At 42.2% G+C, this 18,960-nt stretch overlaps 1 pseudogene; it reads right to left on the reverse strand.

Moving 5' to 3' along the window:
* Positions 1–680: 680 nt before the first annotated feature.
* Positions 681–798, reverse strand: LOC126191775 (5S ribosomal RNA; annotated as a pseudogene).
* Positions 799–18,960: the final 18,162 nt, after the last annotated feature.

The following is an 18,960-nucleotide window of genomic DNA, read 5'->3' on the forward strand; positions in this document are numbered from 1 at the left end:
ACAAGAAGAGAATAGAAGCTTTCGAAATGTGGTGCTACAGAACAATGCTGAAGATTAGATGGGTAGACCACATAACTAATGAGGAGGTATTGAATAGAATTGGGGAGAAGAGGAGCTTGTGGCACAACTTGACTAGAAGAAGGGATCGGTTGGTAGGACATGTTCTGAGACATCGAGGGATCACCCATTTAGTATTAGAGGGCAGCTTGGAGGGTAAAAATTGTAGAGGGAGTCCAAGAGATGAATACACCAAGCAGATTCAGAAGGATGTTGATTGCAGTGGGTACTGGGAGATGAAGAAGCTTGCACAGGATAGAGTAGCATGGAGAGCTGCATCAAACCAGTCTCAGGACTGAAGACTACAACACATGATGATCAAAGTAGGGTGTATTATAAACATTAGTTAGGTGATTTTAATAATGGCACTGTAATTAATTTTTGTTTTTGAAACATCCTACTCGTTACTGTGTACATTAAAGCACTCCGTCTTCAGGCCACAAGTGGCCCATCGGGACCATCCGACCGCCGTGTCATCCTCATACGAGGATGCGGATAGGAGGTGCGTGTGGTCAGTACACTGCTCTCCCGGTCGTTATGGTGGTTTTCTTTGACCGGAGCCGTTACTATTCGTTCGAGTAGCTCCTCAGTTGGCATCACAAGGCTGAGTGCACCCCGAAAAATGGCAACAGCACATGGCGGCCCGGATGGTCACCCATCCAAGTGCCATCCACACCCGACAGCGATTAACTTCGGTGATCTGACGGGAACCGGTGTATCCTCTGCGGCAAGGCCTTTGCCACTGTGTTCATTAAGTTTGGATTATTCGCAGAATTCTAGTATCTGTGGTCCTCAAGCCCCCAATTATCACGGATAATCGAGAATTTACGCTCTGCATGAAAAAAGTGAAACACCCAGAAGACATGGTCGAATGTCAATGTAACTCCGTATATCTACATTCCATCGGTGGGTATGTAAATGATTAGAATTGCAGTTCTCTGCGACAGGTAGAATGACCATCAGATTGTATTTGTTCGTTCGTGTTCAGAATTGCTACCAGGCCTGATAGGGTATAAAGGGCGTGAATATCGGTACATCTTGAGTGATCACTGTGGAGGGCCCTGAGAGGCCACATAGTCGTGTGTTATCAGCACCTGAGAGAGTATGAAAGGGGCTCCTTGTGGGTCGCCATTTGACCGATTGGTCGGATCGTGGAGTATCCAGATTTCTGACACATTCGGATATGTCAGTGGCTCAATGTTTTACTGCATGGCCATACATGAGGACGGGTATACCCATTACCAAGCTTACGGTCGAACACGTCTGACCACCACAAGAGTGGATCGCCGCATTGTGTACAAAGCATAACGTAACCCCTTTGCATTTACTGTTGTCATCCAAGAACAGGTAAAGGACTCTCTATAATGTCATACGTCATCCCGCACCAATCATGGGAGACTAGCAGCAACCGAACTAACAAATTACCATCCAATGTGTAGGCTGCAATTAACACCACAATACAAAAAGTTGCATTAGGAGGGACGCGGCTACCAGGATGATGAATGATGTCAAATTGCGATTAACTGCGGTTCTGCACTGTCATAGCTGCGACCAGGCCAGAGGTCCCATTCTTCCAACGCTTCGGAGAGACACAGTAGTGTTACTTCTGGCATCAAAGGTACGAGTTCAGTTCACGGTTGGTAGTGGTTGAGGGAACTATTACGGCACAATGGTAGGGTGACGGACATCCTGCATACCATGTGTTACCTCTCATGAGACAGTATCATGGCGCCATTTTTCAACAGGACAATGCTCTTCCACACATGACACGTGACTCTTTTAATTGTCTGCATGATGTTGAGGTACTCCCACGACAAGCAAGATTCCCAGACTTGTCCCCGATAGAACATGTGTGGAACTAGTTGGGATGTGAACTCTGCCTCAATACCAGTAGCCTGGATATCAAGGACTAGATACAACTATTGTGGGCCAGCTGGCCTCAGGACGGGATATAATAGCTTTACAACACCCTTCCCAGCCGAATCAGCGCATCCAGGCCACAGGGGGTGCAATGTCACACTGTTAAGAAAGCTCATACTGCCAAGTTCTTTATAAATTTGATTCAACTTTGTAATCACTGAAAGAACATCACATATCCCTCAAACCGTGATGTTATTTTTGTTTCCTTCCCTTTTCGTGTGCTTCACTTTCTTTGTCAGGCAATGGATGCCAATAAGCTGTGCTGATTGTTTTTCTTTTGACCATGATGACACTGAACTAGGGTCTCAGTGGTAAAGTTTCCAAATTTTGCTTCCAGACACCTTGAGTTCGATCCACACTCAGTCCTAGGATAATCATCTCTCACCTTTCATTCGTTTTTCCTCTGGCAATGTTTATTAATGAGAAAACTATCTACTCGCACTATGGTTCGGAATCCACCTGAAACTGTAGTTCCCGTTATAATTGTCCAGTAAATCTTTTCAAAGGCCGGAGGAAGGTAACGATCTAAGCTGATCGTTCCTAGTAAAGCAGTACAGTGTGTAACCAACCTTCAGTTTTACCTTCAACAGTGAGACGATGATGGAAACCGGAGGTCACTATTGTTACGAATAACTTTATACCGAACTACAAACGTTTTCACACATTCAGCGGAAGACATAATATTTAACGTTTCAATTCTTTTTTACAACGTTTGACGTCTTTCGGTCAGGAAAGTTTAGCAGCTGATTTCCGATTACGTCACTACCCAAAATGACATTTTCGTTTTCAAGATACCCTAACTACGTTTCATGTCGATAAAACGGCAAGAAAGATTGCCTGTACTTTCCAAGAAGATATACGTTAACCGGACTACAGATGTTGTCTAACAGTAAAATATATTACGTGAGCACAGATAGTTAAATTTTTGGACGCAAATTGGTCATTAGGCTGCCTTCAAACGCGATAGGAATGATAATAAATTAGTGATGTCACCCTTGTCTTTCATAGGCTGGTTATGAGCGTATTTTACAAGCCGATATGCGCGTTCAGATGAAGACGTGAAAGGAAGAAACTAGCGAAATGAAAAGCTTTTTTGTTTTTCTTCGGGGTTCATTCTTGTTTTAAATTTTATTGTAATGATTTGTTTACGGTGTGTTATGGGTTCTTCGATTGTGCTAGTTCCATAAAACTAATACATAACTTTTTGATGTATAATTTCGCTATTTTTCCGTGAATTAAGAATTCAGCGCACGCTAATTAACTAACAATGAATAGCAGTATTCAATTCAATGGCAAGGTACAAAAAAACTTTTCATTTTTTTGTGTGTGATTACCTCAGAATAGTGAAACCCACTCTTACAATAGCACACAAATTGCTTTCGTCTACATACTGCACATTTATCAAATATGGACAGAGCTATATATATCCTCCTGACCCCTACCATAATCCATCTACTCTGTCTCCTCCTATCACCATCTTCTTCTCTGCGTATCACCTTCTCTACTCCCCCCTCTTTCTCTCTGTGTTCATCTCACCCTCCGCCACCGTATGTCTGTCAATTTCCTCCTCATTCCCCATCTCTCTGTCCATCCCATCGTCCCCCCCCCTTTCTCTCTGTCCATCCCATCGTCCCACCCCCTTTCTCTGTCCATTTCTTCCTTCCCCTCTCTCACTGTCCTCTGTCTTCTGTCCATCTCCTGCTCTCCCTCTCTCTCTCCATCTCCTCCTCCACCTCTGACTGTCTCCTCCTCCACATCTTTCTGCACATCTCCTTCCCCCCTTTCTCTGTGCATCTCCTTATCCCCCTTTCTATCTACATCTGCTCCTCCCCTCTCCCTGCCCATCCTCTCCTACCCTCTCTCTCCAATCACCTGCTCCTCCACCTCTCTCAGTACATTTCCTTCTCTCCCATGTCTGTCTGTCCATCTCCATCTCCTCCTCCTCCCTCTGTCTACCTCCTCCTCCCTCTCTGTCCATCTCCTCCTCTTCCCTCTGTCTTTCTTCTCCTCCCTTGTCTATACATCTCCTCCTCCTCCTCTGTCTGTCTGTATGTCTTATCCTCCCAATCCTATCTGTTCATCACCTACTTCTATCTCTGTCCACCCATCTGTCTATCCAGCTCCTTTTCTCCCCTTTCTCTGCCCATTTCAACCTCCCTCCTCTCACTCTCCATCCCCTCCTCCCCCTCTCAGCATTGCCCTGTCCATCTGCAAATATATCCCATGGGACATATTATAATACTATCCATAAAATAGTCAGTTATGCAGGACAGCCTAACTGTCAGGAGATACCTACCTTTTGTCCCCCATACCCACCCATACAAGAGCTAGGTGATTCTTACCCCCACAATACTTCTTACCAGATAATACACTGAAGAGCCAAAGAAACTGGTACACCCACCTACTATCGTATAGGGCAGCTGTGAGCTTGCAGAAGTGCTGCAACACAACATGGCTTGGACTCGACTAAAGTCTAAAGTAGTGCTGGAGGGAATTGACTCCATGAATCCCGCAAGGCTGTCTATAAATCCGTAAGAGTACAAAGGGTGGAGATCTCTTCTGAATAGCTCGTTGCAAGGCATCCCAGGTATGCTCAATAATATTCATGTCTGCGGAATTTGGTGGCCAATGGAAGTGTTTAAACTCAGAAGAGTGTTCCTGGAGCCACTCAGTAGCAATTTTGGACGTGTGGGTACTGCATTGTTCTGATGGAATTGCCTAAGTCTGGCGGAATGGACAATGGACATGAATGGATGCAGGTGATCAGATAGGATGCTTACGTACATCACCTGTCAGAGTCGTATCTAGACGTATCAGGGGTCCCATGTCACTCCAACTGCACACGCCCAACACCATCACAGAGCCTCCACCAGCTTGATCAGTCCCCTGCTGACATGCAATGTCCATGGATTCATGAAGTTGTCTCCATACCTGTACGCGTCCATACGCTCAGTACAATTTGAAACGAGACTCTTCTGATTACGCAACACGTTTCCAGTCCATTGTCGGTATTGACGGGCCCCAGGGAGGAGATAAACTGCGTGTCATGCAGTCATCAAAGGTACACTAGTGGGCCTTCGACTCCAGAAGCCCATATCTGTGATGTTTCATTGAATGGTTCGCACGCTGACACTTGTTGATGGCCCAGCATTGAAATCTGCAGCAATCTGCAGAAGGTTTGCACTTCTGTCAAGTTGAGCGATTCTCTTCAGTCGTCGTTGGTCCCATTTTTGCAGGATCTTTCTTTCGGTCCCAGCGATGTTGGAGATGTGATATTTTACCGGATTCCTGATATTCACGGTCCACTCGTGAAATGGTCGTACGGAAAAATCCCCACTTCATCGTTACCTCGAAGGTGCTGTGTCCTAACGCTAGTGCACCGACTATAACACCACGTTCAGTCTCACTTAAATCTTGATAACATGCCATTGTAGCAGCAGTAACCGACCTAACAACTGCGCCAGACACTGGTTGTCTTATATAGGCGTTGCCGATCGCAGCACTGTACTCTGGCAGTATATGTACCTCTTCATTTGAATACGCATGCCTGTACCAGTTTGTTTGGCACTTCAGTGTAATTGGTAACAGTACCGAATTACGAGGGGGAGTTTGAAAATAACTTTCTCCTGTCGACTGTGGGCAGAGTTGTGTGATATGGGCGAAGGACGACACGGAAAGTGAACGCGCACGTGCAAGACACCGATACACCATTGGGTAGAGGTCGACCGCGATCAAGCAGATGGCGCTGTCGCAGTGCCTGCGCAAAGCGGAGCCCAGCGTTTCGGTCTTTTTCCGGAGCTATGGAGAGAAGGTGCGTTTTGGAGTCGTGGTCAAAGGCGGAAGTGAGAGCTTTTATCCGCTATGAATGGGCACGTGGAGTATCAGGCACAGAAATTCATAACCGCCTTGTTGAGATGTATGGGTCAGGTGTGATGTCGACGCAAATGGAGCGGAGATGGTGCCAACAAAATGGCTCTGAGCACTATGCGACTTAACTTCTGAGGTCATCAGTCGCCTAGAACTTAGAACTAATTAAACCTAACTAACCTAAGGACATCACACACATCCATGCCCGAGGCAGGATTCGAACCTGCGACCGTAGCGGTCGCTCTGCTCCAGACTGTAGCGCCCAGAACCGCACGGCCACTCCGGCCGGCTGGGGCCAACAATTCAGTGATGGACGTCAGCAAATGCAGGACATACCCAGACCTAAACGGACGCGCACGGCCACTACAGATGCAAATGTCAGGAAGGTGGATGAAATGATTAAAGCGAACCGGCGTATCACCATCGATGGAGTAGCGGCAGAACTTGGAATCGGACATGAGCGAGCTCACAAGATCATCCACGACATTCTTCGATACAGGAAGGTGTCAGCACGATGGGTGCCCCGCCAACTAACCCCGGCACACATGGAACAACGCCTGTCGTTCAGCCTAGAACAGCTCGTGCGTTACCATGAATCTGGCAATGACCTTCTGTTTCAGATTGTGACAGGGGATGAAACGTGGGTCCACCATTACACGCCCGAATCGAAGGCTGCATCCATGGAGTGGAAACATCCGTCATCACCTGTCCGAAAGAAGTTTAAAAGCACTCCGTCCGCAGGTAAAGTACTACTCGACGTTTTCTGGGACGCCAGCTGAGTTTTGCTGCTGGACTTCCTGGAGGATGCAACCATCAATGCTGCGCGATACTGTGCCACTCTGTCGAAATTGAAACTGGTGATTCGGAAAAAGCGGCCTGGCCTTCTCAGATGTGGCTTTCTGCTGTTGGATGACAGTGCGAGACCACACACAGCGACGGCAACGCAAAACCATGTTGCAACTCTTGGTTGGGAGAGCCTACACCATCCGCCTTACAGTCCGGATCTCGCACCAAGTGACTTCCATCTGTTTCCTGTTTTGAAGAAGACTCTCGGCGGAAGGCGTTTTGGCAGGAATGCTGACGTCAAACAATCCGTTCAACGCTTCTTCCGTATGCAACGTCCTGATTTTTTTCCTGGGAGGCTTTTTAAAGCTTATAAAGCGGCATGACAAACGTCTCAATGTACTTGGAAATTATGTAGAAAAATAAAGATATGTCTTATATTTAGTGTCTCATTCTCTTTTTTTTCCTTTCACACACAACTCTGACCACAGTCAACAGGGGAAACTTATTTTCCTACTCCCCCACCTATGTTGAAATCGGTCCAATGGTTTAGCTGAAGGTGTGGAATACACACACACACACACACACACACACACACACAATGTAGTTCATAATGTGGAAGAGAAAAAATATACTTACAAACAGCAACTCTGGTTGTCGTTAATGTGCAGACCATCTGATCAAAAGTATCCAGACACCAGTTAGTGGACGGTGAATATGGGGTGTGTCCACCGTTCGCCTTGAACTCTGCTGGGTACACTTTCAATGAGGCATCTCAGTGTCTGTCGAGGAATGGCTGTCTGTTGTTACTCAAGAGCAAAAACTATAGAAAAAAGTAATGTGGGATTCTGGAATGATGTCGACTTTCTAACACATCCCGAAGTTGTACTTTTGAGTTCATATTGGGTCTCTGTGGAGACCAGTCCATTTCAGAAATATTATTACCCACAAAAGATTAACTCACAGATGCTGCTTTATAGGGGGGTGGTTGCCATGTTGATATGAACAATCACAGTATCGCCTCCTAACAATTTCTGCACTGCGGGCAGTACACATTTTTGTGAAATGTGTTCATATGCTTCCGTATTTAGCGTTTTCTTAAGCGTAACAAAGGATCCTTACTCTAACCAGATACCTGCATACCATAACGCAGGTAACGTTATGCAGGCATTCAAACTTAAACTCTTCCACTGGATTACCACATGGTACAACGTGCTTCGTCACTCTAAATCATTTGTTTCCAGTCATCCATTGTCAAATGCCGTCGACCCTTCACAACTTGAAGGGTCCATCAATTCTCTCATTGTTTTCCTCCCAACTGGTCATTAGAGCACAGATTAGAATTTATGTGTGGCTATTTAGAGAATGAACCAGCTGTAAGAATGCGATCGGTCATTCACGATTGTCACAGTGAAGGAGAATTTTATCATGCCTTCCTCTCAGCATATTGGTCTCAAGCTACACAAGACCGAGTAAAACATAGCATCATAATGATGAAACATTTCGAACAATCTGAATTTTCCAGTCTTGTGAAATATTTTGAAGACATGTTGCACAAGAATCAGTATCTTTCAAACCCATACAGCCCCTCAGAACTCATCCGCATTTGCTTAATCAAACTGCCTGAACATTTACGACGTATTATTTTAGCAGGACGTTGCAAAGACGACATTGAAGCTTTTCAGGGACTGTTACAAGAACTGGAAATTGACACTGACAATCGCGGAACGCGAAAACAGGAGCACAACAATTACAGGTCACATCTGTCACAATTCCGCGATGACAGAAATAATACACGACAAGGCTATTCTTACAACGTAAATCGTGACCAAAACAGACACCAGTTGGCAGAGTAGTAATAATTATAGAGAAAGACCACATTTCCATAGTAATGAATATGATAGAGACAATCATAGAAACAGACAATATGGCAACCAGAACTATTATTATCACGGGAGACAGAATAACTTTAGACGCAACGGTCCACCGTGCAGTGATAATTCAGGGAGAAATTCTCCACCACTTAACCGACAAGAAAGAAACTACAGGAACTACCGACATGACGACAGACGATATAATCATAACGACAGATCTGAATTTCATCAGAACTGGCGGGATTTAAACAGGGCTGGGCCCTCTGGGCAAGGTGAATTTGTAGAAGTTAGGTCTCCTAATCCCTATAACGACGCACGCCAACAAAGAGATAGCAGACAATGACTCGCACCGCAGGCAGCCACGTGCGCCGGCTGGCTGAGAGAAAAATAACATAGACGCTAACCTTGAGAGAAATTTTAGCATTCCTTACCGACGTATACAACATGATAATTGCTTTGAAGTTGAAACTCTGCGCACTAGAAAGGGTAAAAGATTGCACCATATTTCATATGTAAAACAGTTTATTGAGAGATAATCTGCTTTTAACATAGTCTTTGCCATAAAATCTTTCACTTCACGTTACTAGTACTCTTTGTCACACTTAGAAATTGTTAACATGTAACAATGTTTTGAAGTTAACTATCCAGTCTAGAACCTAGGGAACATATTTAGACAATATTTACGAGTGCATTGTTATGGTGAACAGACGACACAGTGTTATTGCGTGTGTACATTCTTGCTTGTTAGTTGCACGATTACATAACGACTATAAGACTTACATACTTAGAACATTTATCGGTACTGCTAATGAGATTTTAATGCAACATTTTGGTTTACTTGAAAATACATTCTGGATTGAAAGTACTTTCTGTGAGATACCAGACGACACAGTGGTTAGTTTATGTGACAACTACACGGTTTTATCACGACGCTACAAATGAGTGACAATTTACAATGTTGCTTTTGCGGTGTATCTGTTTTATATCTGCACAGTTTTTATGAATTCTTCTGGAAAGTAAAACATGTTTTAGTAGTAACTTTTGTGGTATAGCTACAATGAGACTGCCTTTTCCGTAGCACAACAATATGTTACAGCACAGTACTTTCTTCATCACAGCAATAAGTGTAATAACTAAGATATCTATACGCAAAGCATTTCACTTTTGTTTATGATGAGGTAAGTACATTGGCTTCTGCAGAACTTAGCTTTCGGAGGACAATAACTACGACACTTCCACAGAGATTATCTTACAACAAGACACACAGTTTAGCGCTACAGTACATGTATTTGAGTGATTAATTTTATACTTAAAACATTTATTTTTAAAGATTTTTGAATTACAAAGAAAGTTTTCCATGATACATTTCATTCCATTGCTGTAATCTGTAACACCTGAGGGTATAATTACATTAATCCTCAGGGGGGTACACGCTTACTTTGTGTATCATGTGTTTGGCAAGCACAAGGAGCCCTAGCTATTATGGTATTTGCTTACACAACTTTACACATCGGTACCATATTTCTCTAACACATAATTACACAGCTATCTGATCATTTAACTGAGAGAGACAAACTTTTTACTACATCAGTGACAGATGTTTACGCAATTACACCGTTGGCTAACTTCACACTTAAAAAATTGTATTTTGTCTGTACTATGTGAACTGTTCATATTTTTTCGGAACCATTGTGATACTATGAGAGCTTTGAATGACGTGTTTGGTATGGGATCATGATTTTTAAAGTACATTTGAGGTAGATGACACTATTGAAATGAACAGAGAATTTTTTTTAGGTTTTGAAATTATTGCAGAAAGCTACGACATTTTTGAGATTTGGCTGAGGTGTTATGGTGTTATTATTACGACGACGATGTGTATTATGCTTTTGAGGTATGTTTATGATCAATGAGATGATGCTATATGAGGAATCTGATTATGCTATGTAGTTATTATGATGAAATATTGAAGACGTGATGAGAAATATGAATATGTACATGTGTAATAAGGTAAGGAATAAGGAGTAGTGATTAGGACTCTGATTTATGAAAAGAATGTTGGAAACCAAGAATCGTACTTTAAGAGTTATGAAATGTGTGTATATGCGTGAATGTATCACAATGCCGGCGAAAATTTTTTGGACACTGTTATATTTACAGGATTTTGTTTCTACACATTAGTAACGCAAATTTTCGACCTGTGAAATTTTTATATGAGACTGTCACTGAAGCGGAAACTGCTGTAAATATTTCGGTAAGAAAGGTAAGTGACCGTGACGTAATGAGTTGTGAGCGGCCAGGTGTACCAGCCGCCTTTAGAAAAAGCCATTAGGTAGAGAAGAAACAGGCCATTATGGTAATTTTTATGGTAGAATAAGTTGTGGTGCACCACTTCAATTACATAGACATTAAAATGTGAATAGACATTTCCCTTATCTGCATTGTTGTCTTTAGTGTAATATTTTTTCTACTTGAGCTTTGCCATGTTTAGGTATTAGTCATAGCATTTGCTGCTGCTGTTTGCCATGGATAGTGCTACTAAATTTCACTTTACATTACTCTATTAAGCCAGTTTTACTACCAATTTATTTTTCTTGTTTGCTGCACATTGCCATATATTAGTTGTAATATTGCATTTGCTTTGCTAATTTATGCTGCTTGCTTTGCCATTTGTATTTTTTATCATTGCTGTTTGTGTTAATTTGTTATGTGCTGCTGCATTGCCTTGGCCCTTGGTATATATATCTGAGCTCAGTAGATTTAAGTTAGCTTAAGAGGGGGTAGACTATATAAGAAACTAACTATGATGAATTGGAAGAAATGCATTGAGAAGCTATAAGAAAATGGTTTGGCCAAAAAACAGTAGTGTACAGTGGAGAAAAACTATTTTTTAAAGAGGATGTGAACAGAATACAGAAAGCAGGCTTAGATAGGACTTTTGGGAATAATGATGAACGAAGGGAGATCTCCATGCAAAACACTGCAGTAAAACAAACCCTGTCCTTTCCTTTTCTGTCATCCCTCTATGTGTTTGTTTACCCTTGTATATTTGTGTTCTTCCTGTCTTTATGTGTTTAGCTAATACGATTTATGTTGTAGAATTTTTTTAGTACTAAGGTACATTCACTATGATGAGGAATACTGTTGTTCTCAAATATAATTTGCATTAATAATATGTTATTTACTTTCTAAAGACGTTTAGACATTATTAATTCTGTTCTGTTTCTATGCTCAAGTGTGAAATTAATGTTTCAAAAACTATTCTCATTATTTTATATATTTACTTATGTCATAATTCCTGTAACACTGATGTACATGTTTATTTCTATTCTTTTGTAAAGCCTGTTTTACTACAAATGTTATCTGTATTGTTATGTTCTTTAATGATGTAATTTGTACCTTTGTTATTGTATTCTTATGTTATAAAATTGTAATTGACACCAGTTCATCAAATTAAGTAACTTGTAAGTTACATTTCACTGCACACATTTCTGTTGGTCATAGTATATGGACAATATGTGAGAAGTAGGGACTGTTAGTGTTTGCACGTATGTTAATAATTCAGCAAGGGACTGGATAACAGCATTGCTGGTTCTAAGGACAATTCCCAAAACTTTGTGAGTGCACAAGTGGTGGTTTATGGACTTGCTATATTGTCTGCAAGACTCTTCGATGGTGATTGTGCACCTGCACAGTTGCAACAGATGGCTGCTGGCCGTCTCTACAAGGACTACAGTGGGTCTGCATCTTTGATGGCCCACCATTACCATTATTTCTACAAGGACTGCAGGGGTCTGCACCTCTGGTGGCCCACCAATACCGTAATCTCTACCAGGACTACAGTGGGTCTACTCTGTGATGACCTACGTACCAATATTCTTCAAAACTTCGACTTGACTCTGCGGTGGGTTTGCTCTCTTGTGGCCCATTACCTGTCTGCATGTCAAGAGTCAGCACTGTCTTTTCGTTGGAAGGACAACACTACTTCTTCAAGACTGCATGGAAATCCACTACTGTGTTGGGCAGCGGCAGCTGGATGTGAACAGCGCGTAGCGTTGCGCAGTTGGAGGTGAGCCGCCAGCAGTGGTGGATGTGGGGAGAGAGATGACGGAGTTTTGAAATCTGTAAGACTGGATGTCATGAACTGCTATATATATATATATTATGACTATTAAGGTAAATACATTCTTTGTTCTCTATTAAAATCTTTCATTTGCTAACTATGCCTATCAGTAGTTAGTGCCTTCCGTAGTTTGAATCTTTTATTTAGCTGGCAGTAGTGGCGCTTGCTGTATTGCAGTAGTTCGAGTAACGAAGATTTTTGTGAGGTAAGTGATTTGTGAAAGGTATAGGTTAATGTTAGTCAGGGCCATTCTTTTGTAGGGATTATTGAAAGTCAGATTGCGTTGCGCTAAAAAATATTGTGTGTCAGTTTAAGCACAGTCTTGTATAATTGTTCTAAGGGGACGTTTCAACTTGTAATAGTGTACCGAACTCCTCGGAAGGAGATTCCCAGCCAATTATGTCATGCGCACACGTCTTTTCAATTCAATTGGTAGATGTATTCGGTGAAAATGATAGGGTATGATCCATGATAAAATCTCATTTGGATTGTGGAACATGAAAAAAAAATTATCGACCTAACTAAGACGGGTTTTCAATAAGTAATGCAACACTTTTTGTGGCAAATTTCGGTTGAGGACGTGCAGAATTTGTTGTGGGACATTGTGGAATATTCCTGCTTCAGGTCCTATAGTATCATGAAGTTCCAATTGGTGGCGGTGCTATACACAGCCTTCAAAATGGCGTCTGTAATGGAGGTGTGTTCCAAACAGAGAGCTGTCACTGAGTTGCTCTTATCCGAAAACCATAGCATCGCAGATATTCATAGGCCCTTGCAGAATGTCTATGAAGACCTGGCAGTGAACAAAAGCACGGTGAGTGGATGGGCGAGTCATTGTCATTATTGCAACAACATCGTATACCTGTTTGACCTCGTATGTCTCAGCCAGTAGCACGCAGTTGTGACTCCTGCAATGTTGGAATGTGCGGACACTCTCATTCGAGATGATCGACGGATCACAATCAAACACCTCGCTGTTCGACTGGACGTCACTGCTGGCAGTGCTGACACACTCATCCATCAGTTGGGGTACTCAAAGGTTTGTGTCCACCGGACTCCTCGCTGCCTCAGGGAAGACCATAAAGAGCAACGAAGACCATATGTGCAGAATTGCTGCACGTTACGAGGCTATGCGTGACAACTGTTTGTCGAACATTGTCACAGGCGATGAAACATGGGTTCATCTCTTCCAACCGGAAACAAAACGGCAATCCATGGAGCGACGCCACACCACCTCTCCTCCGAAGGAAAAGTTCAAAGCCGCACCCTCAGGCAGTAAAATCTTGGCGATGGTCTTCTGGCTCTCTGGAGGGGCTATTTTTTTTATATCCTTCTTCATGGTGCAACGATCAAAGGCGAAGTGTTGCGCTACCCACAGGATATTGAAGAAACGACTTAAGCGTATTCGTCTCCATAAAACTACAAACGAACTTCTCCTTCGCCATAACAACACAAGGCCTCACGCAACTCTGCGCATCCGAGAGGAGCTCCCAAAACTTCGTTGGGCTTTTCTTCCTCACCCACCCTCCATCCAGGATGTCGCACCTTTAGACTTCCGTTTAGCCTAAGGAATGATTCACTCCACAGAAACAGTACGTGGATCATGGGAGGGTTATTGATGCAGTAGGACTTTGGTTCCTACGTCGACCACTAGTGTGGTACCATGCGAGCATACAGGTCCTCCCAGTTAGGTGGTTTAAGACCGTCGCATTGAACGGAGGTTATGTTGAAAAACAGGGTTTTGAAGCCAAAAGAGTGGGGAATAGTATGGTGTATTGGAATCCTCAATAAAACCAACCTGCTTCAGAAAAAAATATGTTGCATTACTTACTGAACACCCCTCGCATTCGGAAGTAGGGATTCGAGGGAATATTCCAAGCGATTTGTACTAATATTTATCTTTATTACGTTTAGATAATTGATATCCATCTTACCATTTTATTTTGCGTCTTACTCTATTGCATGATGCAGTCTTTACGTCCAGCATCCATAGTTTGATATCAATGCCTGTTTAAGGAGTCTTCTCTACATTATTGACTTTCATAATATTAATTGTTAAGAAGTCGTAAAGGCAACTTCAAAAAAACGTGGCTAACCAGGGGGAGGGGCGGCGGGAGGAGAGGGGGATAAACGGATAAAAGATAGGTGTTCAGCCCTTCCGGATGCCAAGGTGCACCTACAATCGTGAGAGTCCAACAGTAAACCAATGCAGAAGATAATTCAGTGCACTACTTTAAAGGTGAAAACGTATAATCGCAAGCAATATTCTCGTGATGACCAGTTCCTAATCAGAAAAGTGCTCCTGGTTCATATATTTGGGTGAGAACTGCTTAGGAGGAGATTATCAGTAGTATGGCAAATAAGATTAAAATTCGACGAATTCTAATTTTAATATTGTGAGGAGAAAGGGGAGTTGGGCAAACTGAATTTTAAAATGTTTATCAAAGAGAAACGGAAAGAACTTTCTCATAATATTACATAGAAGGTAGTAGCATTAGCAAAAGGTTTAACACACTCGGAAATCGTTAGAAGTAGCAAGGTAGGTAATACGGTGACAGATTTATTTTTCAGAAGAAAGGATATAAGCCAAGAACAGAAAGTTAGGTGCCACGGTGACAGAATTACTTTTCAGCAGAATAAAAATAAGTCAGCATCTTCATTATTCTAAGGGTTTAGGTGGCGAAGTTCTGCATGAAAAAATTTATGAGTGCATAGAGTATGGGAAGATCGACAAAAGTTTGACAGTCTTAGGTGATATTAACGACAGACTAGGAGACATACTGGAAGGCAGAACTGCTGGAGTATGTAAGATACAGAAAACAAATGAGAGGGGGCACAGTCTTCCAAAATTCTGAAATAGGTTTCAGCTGAAGAGGGAGGTATACTTGAAAAAGACCGGGGCCAAAGAAGAGACATTGTCACTTGACAAGGACAACAATACTCATGTGTTGAAGTTCAAGGCATAGTCAGGTCCGGAAACAAAACCATATCATAACAAAATGGTGACAAACATGAAGCCGGAAATCAAATAAATAAAGTAGTATATGGCGATTTGCAATCATAGAATTCCAGACTGATATAGATGAGTATCAATTTTCACAAAAAGTGACCACTGGCTTAAATCAAAGACACGGGATTAATTTAGTTGAAGAGAAGTGAAAAATAACATGTAGAACCAGAATCTCAACGAACTGGGCGAAATCTGAAAAACCACAATCAACGATATGGTGCGAAAACAAGGTCACCTTTCTTTCCCCTATTCTCATCTACATTCCCTAGCGTCCTCATAACATTTTCCCAGTGGACTAACTCTACAACTAGTGTGACGTCTCCAGTCTCCCTCTACTTCTGTGCAACCTCTTTACAAAATGGGTTGTGCCTTCTCAGAAACCTGCGATAAACCCAGGGCGTCCTAGTTGCCATTCCTGCAACTGACGTTACATTTTGATAAATTTATACATAGGTGATAGTCCTGGTTCCAATGTTAATTATCAAGTTGAATGTGCAAGTCAGAGTTTGTCAGACTTTTGGATAAGCTGAAATCAATAGGGCAGGACTGATGATTGTTTAGAACCGTTTGAGGAGGTTTCATGCAAAAGATTATTCGAAGTAGTGTTTAGGATCTATGAGATTGGATGCACATGATCGGAATTTCGAAAAAATATCCACACAGTTCCAAAGATAGCAAGGGCATATAAAAGTAAATAAGGCACAATCGACTTAATAACTCATGCATACGAGTTTCTGCCAAGAACAACATACAGATCAATGTAAAAGCAAATTTAAGTTATGTTAGATGATCGGTTTGGCTTAAGAAATGACAAAAGCACAACACAGAATTCCTGACATAACGTTGAGACTGAAAACTAGGCTTCAGACGATTCGAGACACTTTCGTGGGTTTTGTCATTCGATGAAGAGCTTCTGACAAAGTAAGTTGATCAGAAAACAGCAGCATGTTGACATCAGTTACGTGTTTGATGCTGAATTATGTGCATTTGAACATGGTATCCCATGAAAGCCCTGGCGTAGTGTAGTAGGATGCAGGATCCAACATGCGTGTTTCCACGCATACATTCTGGAATTTCTGGAAAATGTCTGTAAATAAGTGTGCATCTGTATCAATATAAAGTCTTACATAACCCTTAAATTAGAGACGTTAAACTCCTGCCAAACACTCACCACAAGTCCATATTCCGCATCCATTATGGCATTCTCTGTAACATTACTGGAAAATGCGGTTATGTTAGGTAATATGGTATCGTTGAGGACGGCCGTGGTGGCCGAGCGGTTCTAGGCGCGTCAGCCCAGAACCGCGCGACTGCTACGGTCGCAGATTCAAATCCTGCCTCGGGCATGGATGTGTGTGATGTCCTTAGGTTAGTTAGGTTTAAGTAGTTCTAGGGGACTAATGGCCTCAGATGTTAAGTCCCATAGTGCTCAGAGCCACTTGAACCATTTGTATCGATGAGTTTCTCCATCGAATCCAGATATTCGTATGGGAAGGGCCGTTTCTTTGTCACAAACTGAAACTTAGCATCATCGGGATACATGGCTCAATTGATTCCATATCCTTCTGATGCATGGTTTCAGCAAGTTTCTGAAGTGGTGCATGCCTCAATCGTAGCACAGCCCAGGAAGTGAGTGTAATGTTCCTGGTGATTCACATGGAAAATGGGATTTATTTGTCTGCACTCTCAGTTAGGACCCTAACCTGATCTTGTGCAGGCCAAAATCAGCCAAGTGCTCAGCAAGGCATCATACCCACTCAAATTCTGCAAAATTTGTGTTGTGGTAGTTTGAAGTTTAGGTTGTATGCATTGAGTGCTGCATCACAGAACTTGTCAGTTACATGACAATGACCCCTATGTGGAGTTTGTTTCCTTAGCTAACGGCAGCCCACAGATCCAGGAATAAACTTCATTCTTGTTAATGTTTTATTTTCCTGCAAGTTGATCATAGGAACATGGGTGATAACACAAACTGTCGTTGCAAGTTATTCAAGCTCAGATAGTAACTATCTCACAAAATTTTCCCCGACATAGGATCCAAAATGATTGTAACTCATGTTCTAGCAACACACTATGTGATATGCTGCCGAATGTGATATATGTCATTCTGCGAGGGTGATATGTGAGGCAGTGGGGGTCACCCTCACAATGTGGCACAGGAACGAGAAGGCACTCGTAATCAGCATATACAACAAAGGGCACATACTTCTGTGGAGAAGTTTTGCAATTCTTAAAAACTTATTCGCCTTTGTGGGTGTCTCTACACATAGTGGATCACATGTGGAGCAATCCAGCAGATGCTGCATTAATCTCTCACTGCTGTAAAATGTATTCAGTCACCAAGGGCAAATATTCCATGTATGACCTTCTTAACTTAATTCATATTAGATTAGGTGACTCATGTTTTTGGTCCAGCAGTAGTGTTGCTTATCCCCCTGAGAGAATAACAACAAATCAGCTACTTAATGACGGTACACTGCAGATCATTTATATATTTAGGAAGTTCCCTTCCAAGTATTTAGGAAAATGATCATCTCTCGATAGCCAATGGCAGAATTGTCAATGTGGTCTTATAATATCCTATCCCTAAATGCACCTCTAACTTGTGAATATGGTAAAGATGTAGTGTGACATACTTTATACTCATTGACAATAATAGGATGGGCCAAAAAAGTGCCGCTACTCAATTGATCATTATCCTAACTACCAGAGGACGAGAGTCTCAGTGACATCAACTCTCCCAGTTAGGGTCATCGTAACGATCTTGAAGTTGATGCAAGATCCGCTCCTGATGATTCCAAACTTCTTATAAAAACACAGTAGATAAGTATTGGTGATAAGACCATATACAACTGTAAATCATTGTTACATGAACCAGTACTTACCTAAACAATCAATGTATCTGTATCACACCATGTAGTGTCCATCTCATTATCAGTTATTCGAGGCTCTAACTGGACCAGGTCACTAAATTCCACCCCAAGACGTTCCAATATATGTACACCACGAGGCTGCTATGATTAAAGTGCCCATGTTGTTGTTCGTCAACAACAGCAACAGAGACATGGCTAGCCCTCATGTGCTGTCCTGTTACATATTGCTAGCCTTGTGACAATAGAGAAGATTGCTTCTCGATATCAAGTGTAAACATACGGAAACACACACACACACACACACACACATATATATATATATATATATATATATATATATATAAGTGTAAAGTGTTTTTCTGTGACCTCTTCTTGACCTCAGTCGGCACAGGATCATCATCTGTAGCCTGTCGGCTTTGTGAGCTCATCACACCATTGAGCAGTCCTGGGAAG

Source organism: Schistocerca nitens, chromosome 6 (assembly GCF_023898315.1).
Source record: "Schistocerca nitens isolate TAMUIC-IGC-003100 chromosome 6, iqSchNite1.1, whole genome shotgun sequence".
NCBI lineage: Eukaryota > Metazoa > Arthropoda > Insecta > Orthoptera > Acrididae > Schistocerca > Schistocerca nitens.